Genomic DNA, 15,836 nt, shown 5'->3' with positions numbered 1-15,836 from the left:
TGAAAAATTGAATATACCCTGAGATAACCATGAGCGAGACTAGGTTTTTTCAAACCGAGACAAGACCGACACGAGAAGTTAGTACTTCTTGTGAGACCGACAACAAGACGAGACGAGAAATTTAACAATTTTGAAAACAAATTTATTAAAATCCGAGTAAAAAAAAAAACTGAAAACATGGTTTTAACAAATAGACACAAATGACATTTGCCAAATGTAAACAACTTTTTTAAATATTAATTCAGAATTATTTTGCCAAACTTTTCCAACAAGACACTATTTTCTCTGATTAAGATGATTTGTTCTACTTTTATTTGTTCAACACACCGTAGCCATTTTTTCTATCCGTCTCAATTAATTGATCAATTTTGTCATAGATTAAAGAGAATCGGCGACGGTGTTAACTGTTGGAATAGACTCAGCCGACTACGTTTCTGTAGCTTCTTTAAGTGGAGCCAAAATTTCTACCGTTCCCTCGATTGATTTCCACTGTGATGCACTGATGGTCTTTGAAGAAAAAATATCTTAATTTGCACATAAGCTGATAATTGTACTCTTTAGATGTAGGACAGAAGCCATGCAATTCAGTTCACTATTCCATCTTGAGTCAACAGATTTGCGTAACTGTCTAAAATTGATTCCTTGAGCGTCTGATTCTGATTCAGGCAACTCAGCTGCAACTGTTGACTGGTGAGTTAAAGAAGCCAAACCTTTGTATAATTGCAACGCATCATCCATTCCAGCAGTCATTCCAAAAGAGTCTCGAACTGCACATTGCAAAATATGATTGTTGCACAAGTATTGGTCAAGTCGCTTTGACAATTTGACTGCAAGTTTCATGTTTCTTGCCTGGTCGTTCTTACAGTTATTGGCAAATCAGCAGGCAAATTTAGTTCTTCTAAGAAAGAATCCAGCTTTCCTTCAATTAAGATACCTGTTTGTCTGCCTGGGAACTGTTGGACATGGGGTGTCCTGTGATGTAGTCTCCAATTTTCGTCACTAGCATGAAAAGTCTAAGAGATGTAGCTGTCCTGAGCTCGAGAAGTCCAAAGGTCAGAAGTAAATGCAGCACTTTTTAGATTTCGCTTAATCTCCATTATTATGTTCTTCATTCCAGCTTGAACTTCTCTTGACCGATATGAAAGCTTTCTTGAATATGTTGTTCTGTGATGAAGGCTCAGTTTAGGGTTTGCAATGTCAAACAATTTCTTGAAACCTCTTTCTTTGACTGCTAAAAGGGATACCAGATCAGTGCAAAAGTAATCCAGCATTGCAGAGTTAAACTGTTTTGAATGGAATTGTCTTTGTCACATTTGGACTTTGTTTCAAACATTTCGACCATTGTTCATTGTTTCTTCTTAGGAGCAGGAAGAAGAGAGTTGTCAGTTTTTTCAGAATACTCAACGTAATCTTGGTTGTGTTTTTTTTCGAGGTGACGATGAAGTCCGCTTGTGTTTCCATGTTTTGTTTTCAAAGACTTTTTGCTCGCCTTGCATTCAGCACCGTCACTTGTTTTTTGAAAATATCTCCAGATTTTATTTTTTCTTGGTGACATTTTTGATCGTTGAAATGAGGGAAGAATATTTCTTTTCAATATGAACAATATGTGTCAAGTTGAATTCCACTGGTAAACTAATGAAATTAGGTCGAAAGTGCACCATTTTATACAAAAAGTTTTTGTATTTAAAATTTAATTCAAAATATTTAAAATCTAATTAAATTTTTTTAATTAAATTTGTAAAAAAATCTAATTAAAAAATCTAATTAAAAATTTAATTTGTTTTTGTCAAAAACAAATTAAATTTTCAATTAGATTTATTAAAATCAAGGAGCAAAATATTAATTAATTCAAAAAACAAATTTTTAAGCATTTTGTAAATAATAATTTTTAATTTGAAAAATAATATAATATTTAAACGAGAAAATTCTCGTTTCTCACTTCTCGTGAGAAACGAGAATTTTCTATTTCTCGTTTCTCACGAGAAGTCCCATTTCTCACAAGAAACGAGAACGAGACGAGATCTCGCTCGTGGTTACCCTGAGATTTACGTATATTATAAACAATTAGATACAAAATCTAAAAGTTCTAATAATTTGCAATAAAAACAGGTTATAAAACATAACTTTAATAAAATGCTTTTATACCATCTGCATGCATTCTATTAAGTTTTCCTTGCCTTTTCTTTACGGTAAAGTATTTTTAAAATGGCTAGTTAATGAGACAATAGTTTTCAATGTGCCACTTCCTCAACGTTGTCAAAACAACGTTTTATTAACGTTGGCAAAGTAACACTTTTTCAACATTTTTTATTTACCACATTTTCAACGTTGGTATATGTAAAGTTGAATAAACGTTGTACAATAAGTAGCTGAAATACGTTAAAAAAGCAGCTAATGTCTATCGTTGATAAGCCTTAAACTTTGCGACGTATTTACGGTGATTATTCGCGTACTTTTATTCAACGTTGAATTAACGCAATTTTTTGAGAAAATAATATAAATTTATAGGTTAAAATTTATACGCCTATTCAACGTTGAAAATGCGACGCCTAAAAAACGGTTTATTTTTAACGTTGATAAAGCATAACTTTTAAATCGTCTTTAAAGTGGCTTTTGCGTAAGTTGATTCCACGTTGAATAAACGGTTTTTTTTTGAGAAGCTAAATTTCGTTACAATTTCAACGCTTATTCAACGTTTAAATTTACCGCGATTTAGTAAACAAAAACAAACATTCATTCAACGTTGAAAACACGATGCTTTTGTGACTGTAACGCTTTTTCTATGCTGCGACCGGTTCTCAACGTTGATGCATATTAGCAGAAACAAATTTATAACTTATCATAAATGATATAAATAAATGAATACGGCAACAAATAATACAAATCAATAACAGTGGTTACAAAAGTTATGAATTTATGGGAAAAAATTATAATGCTTACAAACGCGTAGTATCAAGTATACAATCTGTATAAAAATTTTTTATAAGAATAGAACAGTTTATATTTAGTAAATTTATGTTTAAACTTTCAATAAATTGCAATATTCAAAACTTTATTTTGCATATTTAATTTTTAATACAACTAAACCTATTACAAAAAAGTTTACTAGTTGAAGTACAAGCATGAACATTAAAGGTATTGTTGTAATCTTTGGAACAACCACGCAAAAAAAGTGAAAGGTAAGTTTTAAGTTTTTTCCTGTGGGTGGTTTATGATGATAACAGCTATGATGTTCTAAGAAGATGTTCAGCTTCTAAACATTATGATCGCAAATGAAAGAATTTATTACTTAATAAGACTTCTTTAAACATTTGATATAAGTTACAATTTCTCATTTTTTTTATGTTACATTTAAATTAATGTTATATGTGTATAAAACTCTTTGATATATATAATACATATAATTTGATATATAAATACACGAGTCTTTACAACATTCTTCTAATTTATTTATACATGCTTATTACTGTTTATGTAATGCATTTCATGATAGTTGGACGTACATGGACACCTTTTGTTATTAAATACTCAAATGAGAACTTAATTCTAGTTTGCGTACATAGTAGTAGCCCCTACATTGGCATATTCAGTGTCAAGAAAACTACACAAATCTTCAATAGGAGTAGAAGATCTACGTAGAAAACTTAGATTTTTGCCCGGAATTGGAAGAGAAGATTTAGTGGGAACTTGAGGAGTACAAAGGAGTAAGAGGGATACAAAGGAGTAAGTTCTGTGCTTTCACAGCCGTCGGCGTCATCATCAACTGTTGGTAAATCAATAAACTAAATTGAAAAAAAAACTAAAGATATATAAATCTCCAATCATAAAAAAATTAAAAAAAAGCATTACATGTAAGAGAATAATTTAAATCTGCTAAATAAATTCGAAAGAATAACAAGTTTCTTTTAAATATCTATATTGTTTTTTAATAGTGCTATTAGTTTTTGGTGGTGCATCTAGAATTGTAGCTTCCTAGCAAGCATGTGAACGTTGAATCAACGTTGAAAACCAGTCGCAAAAGATGTTGCGGAAACGTTGACAAAGTAATCTATTTTACAAAGATATGTAACGTTGTTTAATAGAAGTTGATTAAACGTTATTGCGTAACGTTGAAAAAACTTTACTAAATGACGTTACAAAACTGTCGCATTTAAACGTTAAAAAACCGTTACATAAAAAGCATTGTATAAACGTCGCAACTTAACGTTGAAAAAGCTTTACTTAAAAAGCGTTAAATAAACGCTGTCAAAGCGATCTATTTTGCAAGGATTTGTAACGTTGTTAGTAAAACGTCGATTTAACGCGACACAAAGACGTGGAGTAGAGGTTGAAATATAACGTTGAATCAACGCTTAAATGCGCTGTAAAAAATATCGCAAAATATTATTAAACATAATTAAACGTTGCTTTAATATTCATTAAATTGGCAAATAAAACTAAATTGTAAGTTAAACTCTGCTCTAGCAATATTTGCAAAATCATTTCTTAATACAAACATTATTATACAATGATAAATATAAAAAAACCTAAAATATACAATTTATAGATATATATATATAAAAATTAAAATATTTTTATGTTTAAGTGTTTGTATTTATATTAATGCAACATATAAAAATACAGTTAACAGGATATCGTATCGATAGGCCAGGATATCATTGAGCTTAAAGTAGGTCACTTTAATGAGCATTTTCAGTTATTCGAAGTAAATTCTTATAACCTTTGGAGGTTCAAATAAACGGGAGTTGACTGTATATATATATGTGTATAAATATATATATATTTATATTTTATATATATATATATATATATATATATATATATATATATATATATATATATATATATATATATATATATATATATATATATATATATATATATATATATATATATATATATATATATACATAGAGGTTGGAAACTAAGCTTTTGCCGACTTACGAGAATCACGAAACATACAACAAGAAATTTATTAATCATCCTCTCTAAGTAATTCGAAATAGTTATCAAAGTAAATTCTTATAGCCTTTGGAGGTTCAAATAAACGGGAGTTGACTGTATATATATGTGTGTGTATATATATATATATATATATATATATATATATATATATATATAGATATATATATATATATATATATATATATATATATATATATATATATATATATATATATATATATATATTTATATATATATATATATATATATATATATATATATATATTTATATATATATATATATACATAGAGGTTGGAAACTAAGCTTTTGCCGACTTACGAGATGATTCTCGTAAGTCGGCGAAACATACAACAAGAAATTTATTAGTCATCCTCTCTAAGTAATTTGAAATAGTTACCATCACTCTCAATACATCTTCGCCATCTGTCCGGCAGCTTAGCAATGCCAGTTGCGAAAAATTCAGGGGGCTTTGCATTGATCCAGAGCTGAACATCCGGCAAAATTTCGGCAGCATTGTTGAAAATTTCCCTTTCAAACCCGATTTCATGGGTAAAAATAAATAAAAATCTGACGGTGCCACTCTTTCCACAAATTTCCACTCTTTTAGCTTTCTCTGTCAAAATTCATTGATGCAATCAAAAAAACGCAAAACAATACCCTTGGCAATAATTCCTATAAAACAAGAATGTTCATTTTTTTAATTTTACAATAAATAAATACCTAAATATTATTTATTTACATTTATTAAGTGCAATTATAAAGTAAGAATATTCTACGAATACATTGAAAGACAAACGATTTACTTCTCTCACATAAACACATAGATATAACAAATTATAACTCAGCAAAAATTTAGTTTCTAACCCTGAATAAATATATATGTTTATATAAATATATATATATATATATATATATATATATATATATATATATATATATATATATATATATATATATGTATATATATACATATGTATATATAATATATATATATATATATATATATATATATATATATATATATATATATATATATATATATATATATATTTATATACAGTCATAGGCAAAATTAAGTAACATTAATTTAAGTTAAGTAAAATAATTTTAATTTTACTTAATTTTACTTAATTGTTAAATTAAGTAAAAATAAAAATTAAAAATGAACAATTTTTTCAACGATTTGTAAAATATTTATAGTTTTACAAGGATAAAACTGAAGTAGCAGCATATTCTATGGGTCTTTTTCTTTTTACCTTCTACTCTTATTAAAATTTTAAAGTAACTTAAAGTAGGTCACTTTAATGAGCATTTTCAGTTATTCGAATTTTGGGTTATTCAAAGTAAATTCTTATAGACTCTGGAGGTTCAAATAAACGGGAGTTGATTGTATATATATATATATATATATATATATATATATATATATATATATATATATATATATATATATATATATATATATATATATATATATATATATATATATATATATTTATATACAGTCAAAGGCAAAATTAAGTAACATTAATGATAAAATTGAAACTCAAACAATAAAAACAAAATTCTTTACGTCAGAATCTACATAACTGCAAAAATTTTATGTTTTTTTTTTAAATCTAATTCCAAAGAGGAAAAAAACTTTTTATAACTCTTTTTAAGTCATTGCAAAAGTAAATTTATTAAATGAAATTTGCTAACTTACAGTTTTTTGTCTAAAATAAATGTGACAAAAGAAACGTCAACATTTTTATTATGAAATATAATGTTTTGTCAATAATTATTTACTTAAAAGGATTAACTGCAAAAATATTTTGTTCAAGTTATTAACAATTAGCATTTTAAACTATATATTTCGGAATTTAATTTTAGAAAATGTAAAACTAATAATAATAATGGTTTATTATCAAAAATATTCTTTGGACATCAGATCTGCGATCGAAGAAAGGGCTAACCTACAACCAATGTGATAAAAAATATCAAATATCAGTAAGTGGTGTTAAGAAGATGTGTATAAAGTATACAACAACTGGTTCTGTTGAATATCAGAAAAGCCTTGGTCGCCCCGTTAAGACATCAACAAGAACCGATATCGTAATTGCACTGATGGAAAAAAAAAATCAACAACAACCTCAACACAGATTGTTGAAAATCTTAAATTAAATATTTCCTGTCGAATAGTACAGAGAAGACTTAATTGAGGTGGTTTAACAATTAAAGTGGTTTACATAAACCTACTACAGAAAAGTAAACCCCTCATTAGTCGTATAAACAAAAAAAAACTTTTTGCATTTGCAAAACTGCTTATTAACAAGAGTGAGGCCTTATAGTCTGATAAAAATTAATGTCAAATATTTTGCTTTAAAAAACGACAAAGAGTTGACACAGACCTTGCGATGCACTCTTAGATAGAAATCATACTAAAACAGGCAAGCAAAAAGGTGGCTCGCCTATGGCTTGGGGACGTTTTGATTAAATGGTGTGGGACGACTGGTGAATGTTGAATGTATAATGGCAGGAAAGTTGTATGTCGATTGGCTTTCAAAAACTTTATGTCAATTTGTTAAAGAATTGATCGCCAATTTTTTTTTTAACATCACAACGACTCTAAACAGACATTTTTTTTTCATATTTGTTAATTCACCTCCCCAAGGCCTAGAAGGCCACTACAGACGAGGATGCTAATTAATTATAGTTATAACCCTTAACGCGAAACTTGACGAACAAGGTCGCTCCGCGGAGAAACAAGTTGAGCGTGGTACTACCAGGGACGTGGTGGGGATCGAACTCGGAACCTTTCGCTTATGAAGCGAGCGCTCTAACACTACACCACTACCGCATATAAAGTGTATTTGCATATAGTTCCTCAAAAAAAAGTTAAGCTAACTTTTTTTTGATAGGCTCCTTAAATAGCCGCCAAAAAGATAAGACCTAGAGGCATAGAGTTCTCATTTAATAGAGTTATTTTTACCATGATTTAAAAAAAAATATTTTTTTTTTTCTTCTTCCAATTAAATTTTAAAAAAACATAAAATTTTTGCAGTTATGTAGACTCCATTGTAAATAATTTTCTTTTTCTTTTTCGAGTTCTGAATTTATTAGCAACGTTAATGTTTATCATGTATATATATATATATATATATATATATATATATATATATATATAAATGTATATATATATATATATATATATATATATATATAAATATATATATATATATATATATTCGTATATATATATATATATATATATAGTATATATATATATATAATATCATATATATATAAATATATGTATATATATAAATAAATATATATATATATATAAATATATATATCTATATATATATATATATATATATATATATATATATATATATATATATATATATATATATATTATGGAAGTAAAATTTTACAGCTAAAATAGTCACAATTCCATACAAAACTTAACTAAATTAAACTTACTTGAATAGGTGTAACTATAAACCATCTATTTAAATCATATAATGTACTTCGTTAATACGATGGAAACCAATTAAAACCATATCATTCCTCAATACACCTAAAATCAAATTAAGGAACAAAAAAAAAAAACAAGTCAAAAAAATTTAGACAGTATTTTTAAAATCAGCTATGACTAAAAGTTAATATTAGGTTTTATTTATTCTCTAACATTTAAAAAACAAAAAAAAGTTAAATGCAAAGAAAAACACAATCATTCACTAATAAAATTACGTATATTTTTTTTCGGAGTCCTCTGTAGTGGTGAAATTAAATCCTTTGCCTACTTCTTTATATAATAATAGATACTTATTAGTAATTCTTTAGTAAAACGAATATTAAAAAAAATGTAAAAACTGAATGTATAACCAGAAATGTATAACCAGAGTAAACAGATTACGATATATATCTAGGCAATTATAATATCATAAACAGATTCAAAATATTACTTATCCCAAATTAAAAAAAAGTTTATTTGATATAGTACTTCACCATTAATATAAAGCTATAACAGTTTTTTTACTCATATAAAACTATTAAAATAACAATAAGTACTGTGAAATTTAATGACCTTTATCAACTTAATTCTTTACTCTAAGCTAGTTCCATAAATAATGAATTGGAAAATTGATTATTAATTTTCCAATCAATTGGAAAATTACTCTAAACTTTAAGATTGTTCCATGAAAGTTCAATTAGAAACTATAATAGGCAGCTTTCAATGCATGAACACCAGTAGATAATAACAACTAGTAAACGGAAACATTCGGCCGAAGTTTCGACCGAAACTGAAACCGAAATTTCTCCTTCAACAATTTTTTTACTTTTCCTGTTTCGGTATATATATATATATATATATATATAAATATATATATATATATATATATATATATATATATATATATATATATATATATATATATATATATATATATATATATATATATATATATATATATATATATATATATATATATATATATATATATATATATATAATATATATCTATATATATATATATATATATATATAATATATATATATATATATATATATATATATATATATATATATATATATATATATATATTATATATATATAAATGTATATATATATATATGTGTGTGTGTGTGTGTGTTTATATATATACGTATATAAAATGTATATATTTCTTATATATATATAAAAGTACATGCATAAATACATAATATTAAAATAAATAAAAACATATATAAACGTATATGATAAAGAATAAATGTTAAAATTGAATATAAAACACTAAATCTAAAATTAGGACTAGATATATATACAGTTTATTTACTTATATAAAATGTACATATTTTTTTTATATATATTCATAAATTTACCCATATGTACATGCATAAAAATATAGAATTAAAACACACAACAAACACACAACGTCCCCAACAAACACATAACGTCGTTTTGACGTCGTGTGTTTGTTGGGGACTCAATCAAGCACTTATTAAACAGTTTAGAGAAAATTGAAGAGAGTTCTGGAGAACAATTTTCAAGACTGTGACAGGAATGTTGTCTGGACCACAAGTGGTAGAAGAGTTTTATCAAGATATGACTTTAGCAACGGAAGCTGGAGTGAATTGAATGTCTAACATGGGTTAACCTGTTTAATTGGAATGGAAGGAAGAAAATGGCCATAAGATTTGAGTGTCGAATTAGAAGAAAAGTTCTTGCTAATAGTTCAGCCTTATCCTTGGGAGAGTAAATAAGATCTGTCCCATGAACAAAATATGGAGTGTTAGACCTTCCTTTGTCAACAACGCTGATGAAGATTTTCCAAAAGTCTCTAGAGCCTAACTTCTGAGATAAGATAAGAGATTTAGTGAACAGAGAATAATGCAGCTTGACATCTGACGGCACCTTTTTTACATCGATTTCTCGCAATAATAAACAGCCGTTTGTTCTAAAGAGAGTTGTTCTTTTGAAAAAGATGAAAATAATGATTACGATTAGATATAGCAGTTACACCAGAGGGTGAAAACCATGGCGTATAATGAGGGTCGACTTTGAACGGATAAGAAGGAATTAAAGCACCCATTCCTTCCTGTATCAAGAAGGTTCATAGGAGGCGCATTTTTCAAAACATCAGGAAGAAAATCACGAAAAGTGTCCCAGTCAGCTTTAGGGTAGTAGTAAGTAGTGCAATGATAGAGTATGTCCTAAAATGAAGTACGAGATCAAAGATTTAAAGAGATAATTGCATGGTCAGAACCACCTGAGGAAAAAAAAAAGAAACTGAAAATAAGCTAGGATCAGAGACCTAAAATAAATAAAGGAGTGAAGGTAAATGATTAGGGTTGTCAGAAAAATGAGTCACAAAGTTAACTTTAAATTAACCTTACTAAAGTGGATAGATAGATAGCATATTTCAAAATGAAGTTTAAACAACTCTTTTGAAATCTAATAGTTCAGATCTGCATAAAAAATTAAGCATTTACTAAACTAAGTCATTAATAGGGGTGGGAGTAAAAATTAGTTTTAGTCTAACTAAAATTAGTCGACTAACTTTTTAGTCTAAATAAAATTAGTCGACTAACTTTTTAGTCTAATAAAAATTAGTCGACTAACTTTTTAGTTAACCAAAATTAGCCGGTAACTTTTTAGTTAACTAAAATTACCCGACTAACTTTTTAGTTTACTAAAATTAGTCGACTAACTTTTTAGTTTACTAAAATTAGTCGACTAACTTTTTAGTTTACTAAAATTAGTCGACTAATATTTTAGCTAACTAAAATTACCCGACTAACTTTTTAGTTCTAATAAAATTCTAGTCAATTAAAATTGTTATTAAAATAAATTGTTTTAAACTACATTTGAATATTTGTTTTTTACCCAAGCTCAGAGATAAATGCCCATGAGGTTGCTGCAACTCAGAGTATTTGTATTTTTACCCAACTCAGAGACAAATGCCCATGAGGTTGCTGTTTAAAAACACCCAATCGGCGCGGAATGTAAAAAAGGAGGTGTGAAATAATAATAGCACATCATGAGTTCTTTCCACTGGCTTATTACAAAGGTGGAGCAAATCTCCAATTTTCAACAAAAATCTCATCGATTTTAATTAATTACTTTCCATCCAATCTACGTTTTTTCAAACACTGACTACTCCTAACAATTTATAACCACCCCAAAATCAAAAAATACACGCCTAAAAAAAAGGAATAATAACCGAAAAAATAAAGCAAAATATAGTATGGCAAAAAATACTCTAAAATATGAAATACAGAAACAATGCAGTTGAAACATCTGGTATTCTACTACTTTTTACTAGTTTTTAATTACAACTTTTTCTGTTCATTTAAAAATAATAAATGAGTAATCAATAAGTCCTATCCCTTTATTAACTCTCCCAAAATCTATTGAAATCTTAACGTAATCACTACAGCAATTACAGTACACAACCTATGAACATTTATTGCTGTGTCTTCTCCCCCGACTATTATAACCACAACACACTGCAATGCGGCAGGCAGGGCTGTACCAAACGACGAATACGTGCAACTAAAAAAGCATATTTTACCAATGAAGGGTTTTAGTTTGATGCCAAATTTCATTTTTGAAATTCAGCACCCACCTCCACCACATCGTTGGTACAACCCAGTAGGCTGGCGGGAGTATTACCATAAACCCAGAATGTAATCGTTTATAGGTTATTATGTGAACACTTTTATTGCCTTCAGAGTAGAGTTGTTTGTCGGTTGGCGAGACTTGCAACATTTACAAAGAATGCTTGGTATTCGCATTTAAGAATGCAATTTTCGCAATTTAAATCGTTGAATAGTGTTTACAAGATAAAAAGTATTGAATAATACCTGTTGAATAATTAAAGTATTTTATTAAGTAGCTGCGGTCGCATTTTAAACCAGAAAATTGTTTATTACATTTTAATTACTTGAAAAATGCAATGCAAAACCTATCATTTTTAAGTACTTGTTTGTTTTTTGTTAGAAAAAAAATAAGTAATGTTATATTAATGAATATATAAACAAAAATAAGTTTTATTTATATATTCATTAATCTCAAAAAAATACTATTTATTATTTGGAATGAATGTCTATAAAAAGGCTTTCTTTTTAAAAATTTAAACTATAATTTTCAAATCCACACCTCTATGAGAAAGTTTAACAACGATGTCACGTTAGTTTCCGTTAAAATATGGTAGCGTTAGTGTTTTTATCAAAGTCGTTTTCACATAAATGATCACAACTTTTAGCCCCAATTGAATAACTGTTTTCAGAATATTTTACCTTTCTTTTAAATTCTCGGACTATGCCGGCCATTTTTTATACAATCTACGCCATTTTTGATCTACTAAGAACCAGTTAACAAATAAATAACAAAGGATGAATTTTACGAACTTTGAAAAAAGTTCTACGACGAACAAAGTTCTTTGGTATGCATAAGTTAATGCGTTAACAAATTTTTGGGTCCGAATAAATTTATTAAAACACAATATCTCTTATACGCATGCACAAAACTCTGCAAAGCTGCTGTAAAAGATTAAATGGTAAATTAAACCCACATAAGATGTTTTACAGATGCTATTCAATAGTGAGAAACATAGAAAAAGAATGAAATACTAATGTTAAATTAAGAACCTAGATTAGCAATTGCAAGAAATGTGAATGTGTTTGCTTCAAAGTAAATAACGGAAGGAAACCAAAGAAAACTGTAAAGGCCCCTGTCCACAATACATCTTTATGACTGTTATAATTATAATGGTATTATGTTATTATAGTTATTCTAAAAAACTGTCTGCATTCGTTTTGTGCACCATGTGTATTATCACTTGACAATAATAAACTATTATCTAAAACAAAATGCCCTGAATGCTCATTATCAGTTTCAATTCATGGATTAATCACCTCTTGCAATGTTATTTAAATGATAAATAATATTTCAGAAGAATTTAAGCAATGTATTGTTACATTATTTAAAGAGTCACAACTGTCAGAACACATGAATCATCAAAATATTTACCAGACTCCAATAACAATTTCCTCAACGTTGTCAAAATCATCATCCCAAATAAGTCTTTAAGATATATTTGCATTAAATTCAAAAAGTGTTATCACAAAGCATATTGATGCTGTTGTACTTCATGTTATTAAATAAAAAATGTTACAAACATTTGGCAGTAAACAACCCAACATTTGACTGTGAAGAGTTTAACAAATTATATTGAAAAGCAACGTCAAATAAAACATCTTCAATAAATAATCAGGGTGAATCAGGGTATCTTGAAGATAAAACACATAATATAACAGAAGCACTTGAAACTCACATATTCCCAGCACACATGTCACAGTTGAATCAACATTGAAAACCGGTCGTAAAAGATGTTGCAGAAACGTTGACAAAGTAATCGATTTTGCAATGATATGTAACGTTGTTTAATAGACGTTGATTAAACGATACTACATAACGTTGAAAAAACATTACTAAATGACGTTACAAAAATGTCGCAACTAAACGTTGAAAATGCGCTACATAAAAAGCGTTGCATAAACGTCGCAATTTAACGTTGAAAAACGTTACTTAAAAAGCGTTGCATAAACGCTGTTAAAGCAGTCTATTTTGCAAGGATTTGTAACGTTGTTAGTAAAAGTCGATTAAACGTGACACGAAGACGTCGAGTAAAGGTTAAAATATAACGTTGAATCAACCCTTAAACGCGCTGTAGAAGATATTGCAAAATATTATTAAACGTAATTAAACGTGGCTATATTATATATTGAATTAACAAATAAAACTAAATTGTAAATTGAACTCTGCTCTCGCAATATTTCCAAAATCAGTTATTAATACAAACAGTAATATACAATGATAAATATAAAAAAGCCTAAAATATACAATTTATAGATAGATATATATAAAAATATTATTATTTTAATTTAAATTTATGTGTGGAAGTGTTTGTATATATATTTATGCAATATATAAAAATACAATTAACAGGATATCGCATCAATAGGCCAGGATATCAATGATATTCAGAATCTAAATCAAAAAACAAAACTTGTACCATCAGTCTGAAACCAAATGTAAAAAAAAATGTTATTAAATTAGTATAATTATTATTAAATTTAAAAAGTAAAAAAAAAAAAATATATATATATATAAATTATATATATATATATATATATATATATATATATATATATATATATATATATATATATATATATATATATATATATATATATATATATATATATATATATATATATATATATATATATATATATATATATATATATATATATATATATATATATATATATATTAATTATATATATTTATATAAAAGTTATATATATATATATATATATATATATAAATTATGCATACATATATAAATTATATATATATATATATATAAAAATTATGCATATATATATAAACTATATATATATATATATATATATATAAAATATACATATATATATAAGTTATATATATATATATAAATATATAAATTATATATATAAATATATATATATATATATATATATATATATATATATATATATAGATATAAATAGATATATATAGATATATATAGATATAAATATATATATATATATATATATTATATATATATATATATATATATAGATATATATATGTATATATATATATATATATATATATATATATTTATATATATATATATATATATATATATATATATATTTATATATACAGTATTGTGCAAATTAATTGCATCAAACATTTTTTTCTTTTTCTTTTTTGTTTTATACTGTGTTTTCTATAATTTAACTGTGATTAGAACGATAAATAAATTTAAATAAAGTAAATAAATAAAGATGGACACTACACCAAAAAAAGATCTAAAATATTAACTTTACTTCAAATTATGATAAATCTCAATTGGAGATTTATCATAAATTAAGTTAAATTATGTTCTTACTGACCAATCTACAGTTAGCCGGGTTAAGAAGCATTACATTGCAACAGGCAGCATATTACCAAGGAAAATGTGGTCGAAAACGAAAGACCTCTGAAAGAGATGTCTGATATCTGATGCTGGAAAGTTAAAAAAATCCAAAAAAGACAAGTGACCAACTAATAAATGATTTAGCTACGCATGACATCCATGTCTGCTCGAGTACTGTGCGGAGGAAGTTGATAGCTGTTAGAAGGTTTGCCAGAAAACCTTCTAAAAAATCATTATTTACAGATGTCATGAAGAAGAAGCATCTCTTGTGGGCAAAGGAATGCAAAAAGTGGACTAAAGAACAATGGAGAATGGTAAGACAAAATGTGTTTATTAAATTTACAGTTATTTTATTTATTATATT

The sequence above is a fragment of the Hydra vulgaris genome, chromosome 12 (assembly GCF_038396675.1).
Source record: "Hydra vulgaris chromosome 12, alternate assembly HydraT2T_AEP".
In the NCBI taxonomy this organism is placed as follows: domain Eukaryota; kingdom Metazoa; phylum Cnidaria; class Hydrozoa; order Anthoathecata; family Hydridae; genus Hydra; species Hydra vulgaris.
This window is presented reverse-complemented; position numbering follows the sequence as displayed.